The sequence below is a fragment of the Harpegnathos saltator genome, unplaced genomic scaffold (assembly GCF_003227715.2).
Source record: "Harpegnathos saltator strain DR-91 unplaced genomic scaffold, Hsal_v8.6 scaffold290, whole genome shotgun sequence".
NCBI classification, from domain to species: Eukaryota; Metazoa; Arthropoda; class Insecta; order Hymenoptera; family Formicidae; genus Harpegnathos; species Harpegnathos saltator.
This window is the reverse complement of record NW_020230084.1, coordinates 352,439-371,142: the sequence shown is the minus strand read 5'-3', so window position 1 is coordinate 371,142 and position 18,704 is coordinate 352,439. Positions and strand designations below refer to the sequence as shown.

Genomic DNA, 18,704 nt, shown 5'->3' with positions numbered 1-18,704 from the left:
CATGTTGTCATAAGCCGATCTGAAAAGCGCAGCGTGATCGTTGATCTCGCCGAGGACGACGGGCGACATGCTAACGGAGGAGTGAAAATTGGTAATGACGGCTAATGGGGTCCGGTGGCGAAAGTGCCGCCATTAAACGGCGCGTTCTTTTGTCGCCGTTGTTGCAGAAACACGCGCGCGAAAGAGCGGATCATTAATTCTCGGAAAGTAGCCCGCCGCGGAACGTTAATTGGGACACGGTGTGCGGCGTTTCCGCGTGGTCACCGCTTGGTGACCGCCGGGTTTCTAAAGAAACGAAATCGTCGTCGTTGTTGAAACGGAGGAGGAAAAGGGGGGGAGGGCAAAAATGAGGGGAGAAAAACGAAAGAACCGATCTGAAAACCGAGCGTGTGTCCTCCGCCTTTCTAGTCGTAAAGTCGAGAGAGTTCAAGGATCCCCGGGATCTCCAGAGTCGTCTCTCGAATCGTGACGTCGGAGGAGCCGCTCACGCGCGAAATAACATCGCGAAAACGAAGAGAGAGATCGGCTGATCCGTAAGAAGGATTCCAGCAATTTGCCAGCGTGCGAATATTTTTTTACATCGTGCGAAAGAGCCGAGCGGGACGGACTCGGCCGAAAGGAAAGAGCGAGTCCAAAGGCGAGACAATCCGGTACCCTCCTTTCGTTCTGCTTCACGCACTCCCGCGTGGAGAGCAAGGGCGGCACAGAGGACGGCGTGGAACAAGTGGAGGAAGGACGTGCGCGCGCGCGCGCGCGCAGGACGAGGAGAGAGATCCGCCGGAGAGTACCCGGCCTCCACCTTGGTCGCCACGCATCGTGGAATTCGTTCGGGGAAGAAGTACTGCTTCCACCTCATCTCACCTCGCCTCACCTCGTGCTCACTTGAGCGCTCGCTCGCTCGCTCTCCCTGCTGCTTTGCATTTTACACCGACGTTGAGATTTGGTCGTTAGATTCGCCGGTGCATCCTCCCGCCCCCTTCTGCCCCTCGTCGCGCTCGCGCGGCGCCGAGCTTCTTCACGAACGAATCCACGCGAACCTTGAATCCCATACTTCTCCTTGTCTCCCTTCCCCCCCCTCCCCCCTCCCCCCTCGCCCCTCGCCCCTAGGGAAATATTATTTCGCCGCGCTTCGCGCTAATAGTTTTTACTTTTCTTTCCTCTTCTCTTCTCTCAACGTTACTTTAATTCCATGGAAAGAGAGGAGATTCCAAGAGATACGGAGGAGTGCGCGAACAATGATCGCGATAAAATTAATTCCGCGCGAAAGCGAGTCTCCGCTTCAGCCGCTCAAGCCGCCTATTTCTGCTTCCCCTCCAGCTTTTCCCCAGCATTATCTTGAGGGAAGGATGCAGCGCTCCGACCCCCCGTTGCGCTATATATATACTCGCAGGACTTTTACTGCACGCACGGTGCATTCGTAAAGTGCTCGCAGCGAAAACGCATCGGCCCTGAAAGTCAAACTCGACGCACCACGGGGCACGTACGCCACGCGTGGAAAAACTCACATCCCGGCTTTCCGTCGACGTTCGGAACGAAGAGAGTTGTCGGGCAAGAAGATTCCCCGCGTGCGTCTTTTCTTGTCTCTTTTTCTCTCCTCTCCACGCGACGTGTCTCTCCAATTAGGATCGAATGGCACATTATCCCGTGAATTTCTAAGCGACTCGCCGAGAGGACGTGACCTGTTCGGAAACGCGACAACCTGTCGCGGCATCGACGCGTCTCGCACACCGACGATCCTTCACTCTCACAGGATGTTCCACGAATCTGTCTGGAGACCATCTCTCCTCTCTCTCTCTCTCTCTCTCTCTCTCTCGGCTCGACTAGATCCTCCGTCTCCACGCAATATCGGCACAAGACTACGAGTCTATACAGTCCAGATCGTAATTAGCCAGGTGCTAAATCGCGATGCGTCACTTCGCGCCGTAGGTAGGCGCGACCGCGCGAGCGAGCGAGGGGGAGGGAGCGTAATAAGCGCAAAACATATAACGCCGCGCGACAATTATCTCGTGATTGTTATTTCGCAAGATAAGACGATAATGAGCGGGACGAGACAGCATAATGCAAGCGCGCAATCATGCCTCTCATTACTTGCAGCGCGCGCGAGCGCACCTCCGCGCCGCGACAAAACTGTGACGCTATGACGCGAGCGGTCCCGTCCGAAGAAAATCTCCGGCTCAGTAACCCACTAAACTACAAGAGGGACGGGCGCATGCAACGAGGACAATGGACTCTCCGCCGGCGCGCCGGTGTGACTTGTGACTCGCGCGAGCGCGTGCAGGCGATCGCGCTGTGGAGAAAGCTAGTCTCACCCAAGACTACCCTCCCCTGCCACCCACTCGCTCGCCCCGCTGGGTTTCTCTCTCCGTCGCACACCTGGACCCATCCTATATTTCTGTCCCGCGCTCGCTCGCCAACACGCGGTGTGCCGCAATCGGCCGGCCGGGCGGGGGGGGGGGGGGGAGCTCGCGCAAATGTCGCATCGCGGAACGAGAGAGACGAGAAGGAGAGAGATTACGAGAGAGGAGAATATTAAGAGCGAGTCCCGCGCGGAGACGCAGATGCGGCCGGCGCGGCGGCAGGGGGACGAGGGAATCTGGTTGCGACACTCCCGTTCTTCTATCGAAGCCATCGGTGGATTCACCGATAAGCGGCGGCCGATCGGGGTCGACCGAATGGTCAAAGGGAAGCCCGAGATTGCAGGCGAATAATTGTGGACGAAGTGTGAAATATATTTCGCAAAGAGGCACCTTTGGGGGGTGCAGCTTCGCTCGACTTAAACCACCCGATTTCCAATCACTGAAAGTCCCCTCTCCCCTCTTCATCACAATCGCTTGGGTTTGGTTTCTCGAAACGAGGAGATTCTAACGACTATAGTCTCTCACCAACTGCGTCTCCAATCTGCGTAGATTATACGCGGACGCAAGACGCCCGTTATCTGATCCCAGATAAGAAAAGAAATCTCTTCGGCAAAGAGTCAGCTGGTCAAAGTCAGGCGAGCGTGGCGCAATCGAGCGCGAGTCCGCCACTGATCGAAGTTCGATCTTTACTGCGCCAGGTGAGAGACGGCGGATACATACTCTCGCGTCTCGTTGTATCGCTTTTCTCCCTCGGCCTATACAGCCAACCGGGTCGCGCGAGCAATGCGGATTATGTTTCATGTAAATAGCATTACGCGAGATCAGTCACTCACGACGCGGAGAGGACTGCCGCCGAGTGCACCGGCCGATTCAATGCAAACGTCTGCATTAGTTGACCAACATCTCGCGAACGTGTCCGCGGAATGCAGAACCGCTTGGGAAGGTGCTTGTGCTCGTCGGCAACGAGAGACGACGGTCCATTTCTGCGCGACAACTTCTCGCGCTAACTTCTCTCAACAGGTCATCCGTGAACCGACAGACGCGTCTCGAGAGAGAGAGAGAGAGAGAGGGAGCGCGCCAATGTCGCGTCTCGCACGTCCAGCTCCAGCAGCTCGAGAAGAACTTCGCAGGCGTGAGTGAGTCTTCTCTCTCGTCGTCGGTGCGCGCTCAGCGCTCAGCGTCGCGATATAAAATATCACGACGGAAGGGAACCGACGGACGGCGGGTTGTCCGATACACACCCGGCGAACATGGCCGACGACGATCCATTTGTCGCTCATAAGCAGAAGTCGTTGCAAGGGCCGCGTTACATTTAACGTAACGTAAACCACCCCGATAAAGCGGCTGCGATAAAGCACCGAGTCGTTGCACACTCGCGCCCACTCTCGCGCCAACGAGTTCTCTCGGCCGGCCAATTAGCTATCAGCTGGCGGCCGGACGACGTCCGCTTAGAAACAAGAAATCAAAGGCGATCTGCCGCGCCACGTCGAACGCGAGAGTGACCGCCGAATCGCGCGCATAAAGTACAAAGTAACGTGCGCGAGGAAAAACGACGGTTTACAGTAAGAAAACGAGAGACAAGGAGAGAGAGAGAGAGAGAGAGAGAGGGGGGGCGGGAAAGAGAAAAAGATCGTTGTCCATCCGGGGCGCCTCTTCTGACGCGGAAGTACCTTGAATTAGTGATACTCTCGTCGCCGTCTGTACCCCCCGCTGTCGTCGGCCCGATCCGTGCGGATACGCGCGCTCGCAAATTCGCGCGCGCGCGCGCGCGCGCGAGACCTTGCGCCGGCAATTAACGATAGCCATGAGCGGGAGAAAACAGGATTCCAGAGCACGCATGTACGCATGCACGCACGCACACAACACGAGGATGGGAAATCTTTCCGCTTAATTAGGCGAATGGTGCCGGTCGCGGATCGGAGCGAGCACAGTCCGCCGCGAGGGGACATTCGCTATATATAATAACAATACATGTAAATGATGCTGTGCACGAGACCTTAAATGCGAAACGCCGTCGCTGCGCTGCTTCACAAAAGGCACGTAGGAGGGCTAATTAGAGCTTAACTGCGGTTATAATAAGATACGCCCGTATGCGATAACTCGCGGGAAACGTCATGGAAAAATGCTCAATTGAGCCGGGCTCGAATGAACCCGAGTGAACCCAACGACTCTTACATCTCCCTATGTACAATCCGACGTGAATTTCTACGATGAAAGCTCGAGAGGCAAAATAACACCCGTGTTATTCGCGTCCAGACCAATCAAAAGCCATCGATCTCTCGAGATGAATCTCGAGATTAGAAATCTCTTAGAAAAATTATTTGTACGACAGACGTAATACGTAGATATGATTGACAGATTGAAAGTAATCTTATTATTAGAAAAAAAACATATTTTCTGATACCTGAGAAACACCTTTGATTTCTGATCATTCAAATAATTATGCTTTTTTTCAGAGTCACGGACATGTAAAATTTCTTTTCGTAAATTTTTACTAAAATTTCTAAAACTGAAAATCCTTGAAAGGACTTTTATTTAATAGCTTTCTTTTAATTACGAATTTTTATGTAAAACTCGTATTATTGCTGACGATTTTTGTCTGACGAATTATAAAAATATAATGTTTAAAATGATCTTTTCTTCCCTTACATATCATAAAATCTTGTTTTAGACTTCAAAGAACTTGTTGATATACTTTGTAAAGAAATTTTGTAAAAGAAATTTCTAGATAGATTTTAAAGTAAAAACTCGGCCCAGACACCGATGACCCACGTGTTCGTAATTGCGGTGCCAGAGAAATGTTCACATTGAGGGTTGATTTTTACCAGAGAACCTCTTGATACTTTCTTCGCGAGTACTATTCCGATTCCGCGATGATGAGATGAGAGGAGCGAGGGAGAGAACGTCGATCTACAAGTCGAGTGACTTTTCACTTTTAATCTTAATTAAGCGACCATTCGGCGGGCAAGTACAACGCGGCTATCATTATTATCCAAGGACTGCGTCGTCGCGCGACCGAACCGAGTTTCGCAGTTAACATTAGAAACGGCCGCGCCGTCGTCGTCTATCGGGTTTCTCCGTCGCCGCTCTCGCCGCGCCGCATGGCGGGGCATCGCCATGCGAGTGTGGCGAATGCGAGTTTGCGCGTAGGCGTATTTACGAGCGAGTCCGCGAGGCGATCGCGCGGGATTGTCGCGAAAAATACAGCCCGCGAACTTGTCACCGCTCGCGGATCATTAGCGCGATTTGTGCGCGCGACCGCTCGGCGCGACCCGCGCCGCGCGGTCGCGGAGGATCGTTATCGCCGGCGCGGAAACGGACGTTAATTCGATAATTTATCGCGTAACCCGAGGCGCGAAAAAAACGAACGCCCGTCGCTCTTTTTGCTATCTCGCCTCACGCGCGCGCGTCGCTTTTTCCTCCCCCTCTCTTCTGCCCCCTTCCGACCGCGCACCTACCGTCGGCGTAACGCGCGGCTCGCTCTCGCTCGTTGATTCCGCGCGCACGGCGAGTAATTTAATTAGTCGGGAAGATACTGTTTCGCGCCGTTCCGACGCTCGACAGAACGCCGGCCTGCAATTAGTTTATTTTTTTCCCCGCCGACGACCGCCGTGGCGCCATCGCCGTGAAGATCACCAGATAATTCGGGGTGCCAGATTTCACCCCCTCGAGGCCGGGGAGCGTATCGCTGTGTGTTGCGCTCGACGACGATACGGATAACACGAGAGGCTACAATTGCGCTGTGTCTCTCTCTCTCTCTCTCTCTCTCTCTCTCTCTCTCTCTCTCTCTCTCTCTCTTCTTCCTCCAGAAAAGAACAGCGCAATTTATCAAGGCGGATCAAGGTTTCTCAAGTCAGGTCGATTGCACAAAAGTATCGAAATAAAATCGCGGAAAAGTATATTCCTCGCGCGGCCCTTCGTCCCCTCGTCCCGCCTCGTCCAGATCGCCAAGATGGGTTGAAAAAGAAAAAGAAGAAGAAAACAAGGCACACAGAGGCTGTTATAAACGCGGATACCCAGCGTCGATCGGTCGATGGATGGATCCGCGCGGTAGTCGAAGCGTGTCGTAAAAAGCGGGCGAAAGAACGCGTAACGTGGAATCAATAACGGCATACTTTCACTGGGAAAGAGAGAGAGAGAGAGAGAGAGAGAGAGAGAGAGAGAGAGAGAGGGAGGGAGAGGGAGAGAAAGAGAGATGATGTAGCTGTGGTAGGTAAACGGCTAATGATCAGAAGTCATTGATCCACAAACGTCGAAGGCTACGTCGGCCTTAGAGAACACGGCCCTCTTTCCCGCGATCTCGAGTCACGGCGAACCGCCTTTTACGCGAGGCCATCGACGCGTCCCGTTACTCGCGCGGTAATGATCACGTTGCCTAACAATAATTAACAGAGCCAATCAAACGCTCATTAGTCAGAGTAAATATACAGGACGTTATCGTCGACGATATTCGGATTACGGCGGGGGGGGGGGAAGGGGTTCGACGCACACGCAGCGGCGGCGGCGGCGGCGGCGGCGGCGGCGGCGGCGGCGCTGCTGCTCGTTGAAAGACGCGACGATCGTGCGTGCGGGTAATAAGCCCGGAGTCACAAATATACGGTGGCGCAATACCGCGTATTACCCGGGAGGATGAAAAAGAAGCGCACGTGAAGCAGGGAGTGGCGTAATGTCATTCGACGTAGCGGTACAGTTTCTCGTAACACCGCGAGAAACGTGCGCGCGCGCGCGTAGCCGCGCAGCGCGAGTCGAGCGCGAATAACCGCGACGCTGCACGCGACACATGATCCTGCTGGAATACGATTCGAACAGTGAGAGAGAATTCGGGTCACGACGCGGTCTCTCGCGATTGCACCCGGAAGGTGTTGAGTCTCTGCAAATTGAACGCTTCCGGCATACGTTTGGAAGTGCCGTTCGACTCGTTCAGCGGGAACAATCGCTCGCGCGCGCGCGCCGGGATCAAAGGAACTCTGCCGAAAATACGTCACGTAATCATGAGCTCATCGAAGGTGAGCGTACGGATCGAGCGCGAGTGTATGTGGGAAGAGTCATAGAGGCGATGCGGAATGCGAGAGTGGCATCGGCGGCGGCTGCGGGGGTAGGAGAGGTGGACGAGGAGAGGAAGACGAAGAGGTGGCAAAGGGGAGGAAGGCACGTACGTCTGTACGCGAGAGAGGCCGCGCATCGACGCCGCTGAAACGCTCCGTCGTCACGGTGACCTTTTAAGGTGCCGAAGGGTACCACCTTCCGCCCGTGGCAACGCCGGCAAAGGGCATTCTGGGACGATAAGAGAGGCCCACCGCGTAACAATGCCGGTAGCCGTTTCGCGCTCATGCGGTCCTCGCCGCAACTCCTCGGTAATGGGGAGAGGGATTCTGTTTCCTGTCGAGGCTACAGATCGCGCATACTAAAGCCCGTCGAAGCTACCGTTAGCATCTGTAGTAACCTCGCCAGACGAACAGACCTTTTCCTAGAGAGCTTCTCTCTCCCTCCCTCCCTCCTTCCCTCTCTCGCTCTCTCTCTCTCTCTCTCTCGCTCTCTCTCTCTCTCTCTCTCTCTCTCTCTCTCTCTCTCTCTCTTCTCCACCGACACATAGCACGCGAGCTCGCTAGAGCGCTGGAACGCTAGCGAACGACGAAGCCCGGACTCTTCCTTGCCGCTAACGCGCGTCAGCCTCACGTATGATAGGCGCCAGTGCGGCACACCGGGCTGTACTTACCGGCAATAAGTATAGCCGTAGCGCGCAGCCTTGATTTACCTTACGACGCGGATTTTTAGACGGACCGACGGCTAATTCGTCGAGCATCTGCCTGCCATCGAGAAACGGCGGCTTCTTTCCGTCGCCTTTACGCCGACGCCGCCGACGCCGTCGCCGCCGCCGACGTCGCGTCTTCATGTGCCCGACAAAATTTCAAGAAAGAACCTTCGCGCACGCTCTCTCTCTCTCTCTCTCTCTCTCTCTTTCTCTCGTCGTCCGGTAGCAACGAAGTCTCATGTTGCATGCTCTCTTTTGCAACTTGCAGAGGTGTCGTTGAAATGTTACACCGTGCGGAATCGATATCGGTTAGCCAGTAATTGATCTCGGTAATCGTGGAGGGAAAAGTACGAGGGACCGACTTTCTGACTTGCGAGTCAATTTTGTATGACGTTCTCCCTCTCTCTCTCTCTCTCTCTCTCTCTCTCTCTCTCTCTCTCTCTCTCTCTCCAAGCATTACGGATTCTCGAGATATAAAGTTCATACGTCTCCCGCGCCTTCTTTCTCCTGTCTCGCGCAGCGAGCCTCGCCTTCCACCCTCTCTGAGACCTCACCGTGAGCGTGAATTCGCGGGTGTTGCGCGGCAAATTGCGCTCGAGATCGCGTATCGATCGTTTAACCCCGCTAATTGCGCTAAATCGAATGTTAACCGCGGTAAACGCAAACCGTCGGGCGGAAATACACGCGGCGCCGCATCCGCTAGATAATTCACACAGATATTTTTATCTCGCGGCCACGGATACTTTTATCTCGGGATCACGGTGGGATTACAATGGGACGGGACGGTCGCTCCGAGCGTCGTGGCGTTGAACGAATTACGGCTTCGGCGTTGGCTTATATATCGCCGTCACGACTGCGTCTCGCCGATCTCGTTTTGACCGCGACGAGGCTTCCGCCCCCGCGCCGGCGGACGAAAATCGCGCTCTCTCCGGCGCGCGCGGAAACCGCGCGAACGCGTCGCGCGGCTGATCGAAAAAGACCGGCGGCGTTACGTTCTCGCCGTGTATCTCGACCCCTCGGAGCTATTGTGTCGGCGAGATTACACGGAATCTATCGTCTGTTATGCGGAGCGGCTGAATAGATAGATAAATGGATACCGTATAGGAATAGCTGGAGTCTGGGACTACCGAGGAGTGCACTACTGGCTCGGCTGAACAATGGGGACCCTCGCTATAATCGGAAGTAAGTCTTGTTAGCGTAATGCGTAACTGTACACAGTGAACGGCTAATTTCGCATTATATCCCATTACGTATCGACGGATTAAGGTCTTGTGATCGAACCGTGAGTCTTACCACCCTCTCTCTCTCTCTCTCTCTCTCTCTCTCTCTCTCGCTTCTCGTCTTCCGCCGTCCATGAGAAAATCCATAATACGCGCGTCTCATTAAAGGTGTCGTCTCATTAAAGGTATCGCCTCATCGCGTACTTTTTCTTCTATATTTTATGTATTTCTAATCCGGTATCTGCGTGAATATTCAAATTCCGTTCTTTTCGCCAGGAATCGCGTCGACTTCCTCTTGCAAATTTCAACTGGCTTACAGAGATGGCAAGATACAAAAGCGAACAGCAAACGCACACACGGAACCTTCCCCGCCGCGAACTCGCGCGACTTGTTGCTATATTTTGACACTCGAAAATCGCGTTCGGAAAATGAGTCTCGCGACACTTTTTAGCGCTCTCGGCGGTAAATCGCTGCGAGGCTTGCGCCAACACGCCGCTCGCGGTGAAACGGTGGGAGAAGGTCGAAGAGCGACTCGCAATATTTATCTCGACATAAATTGTTGAACGGTTTACATGCAGGCCTGTCATAAATATCGTGATGCGTATCTTGATACGAGCCGCCCGGCTCGTAACCGCGCCGCGCCGCGCCACGAACGCGGAACATAAAACAGTAGAAGTGCACAGTAGCCGCGGCCGGCAATAATAGTCGTTTGTAATAGTTGGGAGAAAACCGACGAGGAATTTAAGGGGACGTGGATCACGATACGAGTAAATCGCGCTCCCGTGAATTATGACTGGGAAATAATTACCGCCGCGCAGCGACGCGGCCGCGACGCGTCCCGACGAGCACGCCGACGGGACGTTAACGCACGCGGAAATTCTACGCGCGTTGAGAAACGCCGCCGCGCCTGACCGCGAGGCGCGGCGATGAGGAAAACTCATCCGCGTCCCGAGGAACGCATCCCGGGTCTCGCGACGCGCGGCACTGGCATTTAAATGTTAGAGCTCTATCTGCCCGATGGTATTTTGCCATAGCATCTCTCCGACGTTCGCCGCAGCCGCCGCAGCCGCTGCCGTTGCCGTTGCCGCCGCCGCCGCCGCCGCCGCCGCCGTTCAATTTCGAAAGTTAAATGTCAATGAGCGGTGCATGCGCGCGGAGCTGCACTCGGCCGCGTACGCAAACGTTGCCGATCGCGACGACGCTCGGGACGCTCGCCGACATCTTCCCGTAGAAAAATTAATAGGGCTCTGCTAAGGGCCTGATTATTTTTCTCCAATATTAATCGAGCCCTAGTAGGAATAGAAAGACAAGGGCCCTGCGAAATGTGTAACAAGTGGGGTCCTTATAAGGCAAAATTAATAGGGTCGTATTAAGGAAATATTTGTATTATTGTTTGAGTAAAAATATTCATTCTTTTCATTCCACGAAATTTAGACCGTAATTTCTTTGTTTCTTTATAACCCTGTTAGTGTACAACAAGAATTTTTTATTTTAAAAATATCGCATACTTTACAATATAAAATATAGCATTCTTTACACATAAAAATCCCACTACTGTTTTTATTAAAGTTTGCTGCATTTCAAAACGAAGGCGATAGAAAAATCCTTGGGAGAGACTAATGTGGCAACTAATAAAACTAATAGAATTTGTTTTTAATTGCGGTATAATTAAAAAATTTGTTAAAGAACCAGAGAGAGAGAGAGAGAGAGAGAGAGAGAGAGAGAGAGAGAGAGAGAGAGAGAGCGTACCTACTGAAACAATACTAAATTATGACAATTTTATTGCACGCTTCAGATGTTATTAATTTTCTGCAACAAAACTTGATATCTAAAGCATCCTTATAAAATCTTCTAAGGCCCTTCTCAGCTTTTCCTATCAAAATCTTGTTTATTAAATCTAAGACATTCCTAAAAAATCCATCTCGGAGCCTGACGGCCTGATGGTAATAATGAAGCATCTTCTTTTTAGGCATCCTACTTTCAGCCTTATCGGGGTCTTATGTTTCATGAGAATGGCCCTAACAATTTTTTGCTCGAGTCGTGCATTTCGGTGCGCGCTTTTCCGTGGAAAGGGAGAGAGAGAGAGAGAGAGAGAGAGAGAGAGGAAGGAAGAAAAGAGGAACGGACTGGAAAATATCTGGGAACTTTTCAGAGCATATCCAGTAAATTGAACAGTACAACAATTTAATTTGCGTTTCGATCGCTGTGTTTGTCCCCTCCCCCTGCCCCCGATTTATCATCAATTTTCGGTTTCGGAAAGGAATGTCGGAAAAAATGCGCGCAAGCAGGGACCTACATTCTGCTGTTATTGCTGTTACTGGTCGATTCTCCTGGGAAACTCAAATCCACGCTCCGTGAAGACGAGATTTGAAAGTTCGAGGCACTCGGAATACCAGGTCAAGTTCATCGCACCGAAGTAGGTCCATCAAGACGCCGTCCATGCGTGGCGGCGATATTATTTTCTAGGAAACGTTTGCCCCGTTTTTTACATTATGTCGCGGACACGCTTCGTGCTCCCCGCGAAGGAAAGCGCGCGCGCGCGGAGAGAGATTTCTTATCGTTCGCGTCTCCGTCGATTTATTTATCGCGTCCATTTCGCTCGCGTTACGTAAAGCCGGCGGACGCGCGGTTCCATTGCATCGGCGAGTCACGAGAATCAGCGTCTCGCACGTTGCTGCCGCGATCGTGTCACACTCGATCGACCGTGCATCCCTTCGCGCGGATCTGTCATTTTTATTTTAACGCGTAATATGCATTATCGGCAGCTACAGCGCTGAGCTGCAACGCACTAGAGAAAGCGTCTCTATCTCTATCTCTCTCTTTCAATATTATTATCGATACAAAGATACTTTTCGGACACAAATATTCAGATCATTCTAATGCGGAGTGTAACCCAAGCAAGACGTCTCGCAATTATTCTTTGTCCAATAGTATCGGCGAAAGACGGACTCGTCCGCCGTGCGACAAGAGAGAGAGAGAGAGAGAGAGAGAGAGAGAGAGAGAGAGAGAGAGAGAGAGAGAGAGCGGGGGGGGAGGGACGAGAGATAGGTCATCGACCAGTGGCGCGTATCAAACGACGATAAAAAAGCGGCTCTCGCGCGCAGCCCGCTCGAAAGCGCGCGCCTCTAACGGACAAACGTCCTGGAAGTCGTCCCGACGTAAGGACAAACGTACTCCGCGTAAGGTCACCCGGGGCTTGCTCGATGCAGCGCGCGTACGTGCATTTCCGCGTTCACGCCGACCGGCGCGGCGCGGCGCGGTCGGTGCCGAGCGGAGCGGCAAGAGCGTCGCCAGGTCGTAGGTCGAATATTCGATAGGCGAACGCCTGGTTAACGGTACACCACCTCTCGGGTGCCTCCCCGAGGTTTTGACAATCCACGTCGTAGGTAGGTAATCGCGCTTGCAGCACCGCATACCGCGCACTCCTGCGAGGATGCGCCGTCTCGCGGACGACCGGTGGTCGGTCGGTCGGTCGGCGGGGAGCGACGAGATAGAGAAAGGGAGTGAGTGAGCAAGAGAAAGAGAGAGAAAGTGAGAGAGAGAGAGAGAGAGAGAGAGAGAGAGAGAGAGAGAGAGAAGGTGCGCGGGAGATAAGGTGGGCGGCGGATGCCGCGCTGAAGAGACGAAGAGAGCCAGAAGAGACTCCACGCTCTCTCGCTCGCTCGCTCGCTCACTCACTCACTCGCTCACTCACTCACGCCGCAATCGGCATATATCGGAGGACCCGGACGCGAGGTGTGCATCGAGAATTCAAATAAATCGCTAATCGAGGGTATTTATCCTTTCGCGTCAGTGACGCACGCGGAGTGCCGGGTATGCGGTAATCCGGCCCCGCGTTCTCTCTCTCTCTCTCTCTCTCTCTCTCTCTTTCTCTCTCTACCTCGCGCGGTCTCCTCTCGAACGTGCGCGCGGCAACGCGCCACACGGCTCACCGAGAGAGTCGCCGAGAGAGTGTATTTTCATCGGTTTTATACGGGTGCACCTTTGACCACTGGCGAGCGCGTTGAGAACGCTCCACGAAAGGTAGGGGATTCAGTCGTATCTGAAGATCAATCGACACGATTTCCATGGAACTTGTCTACACGGCGTTGGAATATAATCTCGTGGACCGCGCGGCCGTCCAAATCTATCAGCGTCGCGGACTTTTATCTCGGGTAGAGGCAGGGGGGGGGGAAAGCGCGGAATCACAATGGCCGAGAGCGCAAGCCACGGCGACGTCGGAGCGCGATGCGGTGCGTCGTCCGCAGGCGCGATTCTTCGATGCGACAAGACCCGCGTCCCTTCGAACCGCGCGGATATTTGCGCGGATTCTGCCCGCCGGGCGACGCAGTCGCGTCACACATAGATCCGACGCGCGTGATTCACTGCACTCACACGCGCGCGCGGTGAATAAGATGCAGCGGGACCCGCCGGTCACGAAATAAATTTATTCAAACGTACACGCGGAATCTCGACAATCTTGCTCGAATGCGTTTCTGTCGGCTGCGACCGCGTCTTTTTCATTACGACCCCGTGTTTCCGCATAGTGCGCGCTCAAATTATTTATCCTCTAATCAAGGAAAATTAATGCGCGAGAAACGACAGGGAAGCCAGTTACTCGCCGGTAACTTAAACCCACACACCCGACCGTTGCTTCGCGATAATCAAATATCCCGCAGTATTCGAGACTCTATAAGAGGAAGTAATATTGAAATTTAGAAATATCTGAGAGATGTATGTGAGAGAACGTCTGAGACGCAAATAAAAATATCCCTCTTTCCGTTGTTCCGACTTATTTCTTCTTTGACTTTTTTCTCTCTCTCTCTCTCTCTCTCTCTCTCTCTCTCTCTCTCTCTCTCTCTCTCTCTCTCTCTCGCTTTCCCTCGTGTACCAAAACTTTTGAGCTTTTCTACAATTCAAAATTCATGAATAGGAAGAAGAGATAATTGTCCGGATTATCGAAAAATCGCACACGCGACTAATCGGCTATTCCGCATCGAGCAAGGCAGCTGCCTCCTCGCGCACGTGCCCGTGCCGCAGTTATCGGCGAAAAGAGGAGAGAGCGGAGGAGGTAGAAGCAAGTAGAAGGTAAAAATGAAAAAGTCACTGATGCCATGCGAGCGACGTGACCCCTCGTCAGTGACCCCGGACGAACCGGCCCGGCCGGCGACGTCGAGGAAAGAGGAATGCCAGACCCGGAGGCTACGCCGAAAAAGGCATCGCGCACAACCGGCACGCCGATTGTGCCGATCGGTCAACAGACGCGACTAGCCCGAGAAACTTATCTTTTCCTGATTGCGAACACGCGGAAGAATCGCCGGCCGATTCAGCTGCCGCGAACGAGATTTGTCACGGAGCTCTTGCGCTTCGCGTTTCTCCGACGAGCGCGCGCGCGCGCGCGCGCGATCCGTCCACGACGGGCAACAAAATTACCGTTTCGTCTCAAGAAACGACTAAACTACTAATCTTGCGAATTTCGAGAAAGTACAGTTTCGAATCGTTCGAGGCACAAACCCCGGATACAGGCTGTGCTGTACAATTTTTCTCTTCTTTTCTAAAGCGTGTCCAAACGGACGCCAGGCCGTCACATAGGTGCGCCGTTTCCTTGTCGAGGAAAAATAGTCAAACCAGTCGGTTGATCGACGGGACCAGTCAGGACGGGAACAGTCGATAATGGCCGGTGAAACCGAGAATGAAAAGCTCCAGGGGGACGCTGGTAAGCTACTAGTCTATTCTGAACGCGCGTGTTCCGTTAGTTTCCTTCGACAAGTTCCCAACTTCCTGATTACTTTCCTAGCTCGCGTCTGTACCTCCGATCGGACAAATTCCGATCGTTAAGAGCCGACTGTCTCAGCCACTTTACTCAGCACTTGCGACAATGTGACTCGAGACACCGTCTCGCGCCATTCACGCGAGCGAGCTATTGTCACGAAATAAATAGTGAGCTGTTACAGTATTTCGAACAAACACACTACTTCTCAATTCAGATCAGAAAATAAAGGAATATTTCTCGAATTCTTAAAAAGAAGGACATGGAGCAAAAATTTTGTGTTAAAATCTCAAGAGCCGCTCTTAAGGACAACGCGACGCGAAGAAATCAAATTGAGTGGAAAAAAAGAATTGCGTCCGACTTTTCGCACGAAATGTTAATTTGTCAGCTCTAGGTCTATTTTTACCGCTATACAGCATTTCTGCACAACCGTATGTCTTCACTGAGCGGTAACGCTCAGAAGTAAAGAGAGGGACGCGAGGGGAAGAGAGAAAGAGAAGTAGCGAAGGCGAGCCTCCGTCGTTATTTAGGCTTCAATTTGAACTTTAAAGCGATCGCCGCGGCTGGGTCGCGGGAAAAAGTCGCCTCGATCGGCCTCGTCTAATGATCGATACGTTAATCGGCGACCCGGCCGAGCCTTGAATTACAGAGAGAACCTTCTGGATACCGCGGGATTCTGTAGCCGGTATTCTCCACTCACCGAGTTTAAACCGAGTGCCTGTCAGTGTTACCTGCCATTCAGACAAATTCCGGCCATTAAGCGTCGAACGTTGTTGCGGTTATACGAGCCCGCTCCTAAAGCCACGGCTCTCCGCGCCGAAGAATATGATGTTCGACCGTGGATTGACCCTTACGGTATCTCCAACGTCAATGGTTTAATTACGATAGAGTCATTTCTTCGTAGCATGATTTTTGCCAGCGTTACATTCCGCCCCTCTCAAAGGTCAAAGTTGCATTTGGAGGACGCGGATGGCGCGGCGGCGGCGGCGGCGGCGGCGGACCGTTCGCCGTTCACGCGAACGCCGCGCGCGCGCGCGCGCGCGACTTGCCGCGCCAACTACCGATCGTACACCGTCGTTAACAATCCCGCTAATTAGATAATTAAAATCTTAATTGTATAGATGATGGATATGAATTTACCGCCACCTTCGCTCCCGCTTCCCTCCCTCCTCCTCGCGCTCTTTTACGCAAAACGGTCGGGGCAACGATCGTGATGCGCGATCAAACGAGACGACCTCAGTGACGACGTCAACGAGAAACCTCGCGGGGGGGGGGGGAGGAGGGAGACGAGCTTCCGTAGACGAGGAGTGCCGTTGGAACGAGCATTTTAGCCGCGCGGAGCGATTCAAGTAGCGGAGCCCTCGGAGTCACGAGCGCTCGGATCACGAATCAATGCAGCGCGAGTGGCAATTTCGACGACAGGCTCGACGAATGACGAAAATCTCGCCGTCACCGATCGACCTGGCCTGGGATCGACGGGATTCTCTTTCCGTCGACTTTTCGCGACAGGACAGAGGAGGACCAGAGCACGACTCGCTCGCACGAGCTTCGCCCGAGCGTGGTCACAATCGCGCTTTTCACGAGGCCGATCACACATTTTCGATTCCTGCTCGTCCTGGCCGAGTCCGAGTCGCAGTTAGCGTCTCCTCCTCTATCCCCCTCCCCCCCGTAGACTCTCATCGTCGTAGTCGTAGCCTCTCGTTCTAACCGCGAGAGAGCAAGGCGAGTCACTAACTCTACCGACTGGCTGTCAGTGTACCTGCCGGCCAGACAAATTCCGGCCATTAAGCGTTCGAATGTCGTCGTGGCTGTGAACCCGCTCCGAGGCCCCCGTGTGCCACGACTCGCCGAGGGAATATAATGGTGGACCGTGGATTGACCCTTGCGGTACTCCCACCATCACCAGCCAAGGCACCGCCATCACCTACGCCACACGAAGCACCGCGCCGACGACACCGACTCGCACGACCACCGACTCGCCGCGAAGTCGAGAGACGCGCGCAACGCCTATGTAGTTTACTTCAAGCCCGAGCTATACGTGGCGGGGTCATATTCTCATCGGCGATGCATGGCCGCCGGTACAGTCGACGGGAACAGTCGGGGCCGGCCCCGGAGGAGCGCGTCACGGCGGCGAAGAAAAAAGTGCGAGATATCTGGCACACGGCGCGCGCGATCTCGGGTCGTCGCCACGACGACGACACTCTCTTCACACACACGTCTGCTCTCCGCTCCGTTTCTTTTTTCCTTTCTCTCGTTCATTTTCCCCAGAGTCCTCGTTTCGTTCCCGAGGAAAGCTCGAGGGAAGCGGAGCAGTCCGGAACGATCCGGATGCAGCTTTCCTTGAACAAGCACGACGCGCTTTGTCCCCTTTAAACGCGCGGCTTTGCACGTTTGCGAATTCTTAAGAGAGCCGTTGTTCTCGAGAATGAGAGAACGCTTAGAACGACTGCCAAGCCTCGACATTGAAACCGAGTTGAATAATTGCTCGATTGCTTTTGACGCGAGGAGAAAGACGAGTTTGTCCCCTTCGAGTTTAAATTCACCAAACAGATGATAACGTAGCAAGTAAATTGTGCGTGGGAGAGGTGTTTGTTAGAGCCCGAGGTGAGCCGAGCCCATCTCGAAGACGGTGTGCGTTATCGAAAGATCGAAAGATCGAAAGACCAGTAGTAACCTTGCCGGGTTCGAAAGAAGGCCATGGGCGAAGGTTCGACACGACGACGATCGCGCGCGAGTGACATTACAAATTCGCCGAAACGGGCGGTCGGCGCCTTTTTATTTCTGGGAGTTATGTCCCAAGGCGAACCGATACCATCGGAATTTGTTGCTAAACGTTAAATAATTTATGAACATCGGAAATGAGAAAAAAAGAAAAATTCACTTTTACGGAAAGTTACGGCTCGTGGAGACGACGCACATGGCAACAGGGAGGAGTTATCGAACTCGACGCGTTTAACAAGAAGAAATAAGAAAAAGATCGCAATGGCTTCCCCGATCGAGCGTCGATGACGCGATAAGAAAAAATGTTCATGATAATTTGACTCACCGACGATGCCGCCGCTCTCTCCTTCTCTCTCCGTGGCTCGTCCCGAGCTTCTGCTGTAACATACAAGAAGCAGGAAACGATTAGTGCAACTGGACGGTGGGGAGAAATACATTCTTACGAGAGAGTTTCTCTGTTTACCCGAAGAGAAAAAAGATTCGATCATAATAATTTATCGTGACCAAACACTGCCCGCTTATCACGTTCCAATGCATCCACCTCAGATTTGTCGTTCGAGCTGTAGCCTACGCGCATCGAGGATCGCGTTTTCTCCGCTTGCTAATGTCTCTTCGCGCAGAAGCGCGGCCGCATTTTCCCCGCGAATATCGCTCCTACCTGCGGCGAGTTTGCATACACGGCCGCGTCGTCGCCGCATTACCAGGGGACGCCTTTGACAAAGATTGATCGCGGACGGACCCTCTGGCGGCTTTTCTTCCGGATCGAGTTGGATCAGAGAGCGTTAAGTATGGCGCCGGGCATCGGGCGACCCCCCGCGGAATTACGCGCGGAATTGCGCGACGCGAATGACTCTCTCTCCCCCCCAGCTCGATGTTTGGAGGCAAAGGCCGACCGACAATGACGC

General features: G+C 53.3%; 1 protein-coding gene across 3 annotated transcripts in view; it reads right to left on the bottom strand.

The window, feature by feature from the left end:
• sano (CABIT domain-containing protein serrano) overlaps positions 1-18,704 on the bottom strand; it is a 145,835-nt gene that overhangs the window by 84,390 nt on the left and 42,741 nt on the right. For 2 of the 3 annotated variants that reach the window (XM_025299722.1, XM_025299723.1), the window contains exon 2: positions 18,125-18,177. The gene's annotated coding sequence lies outside the window, so the exon portion shown is untranslated. The remainder of the gene's footprint in view (positions 1-18,124; positions 18,178-18,704) is intronic. The other variant, XM_025299724.1, reaches the window with a different exon arrangement.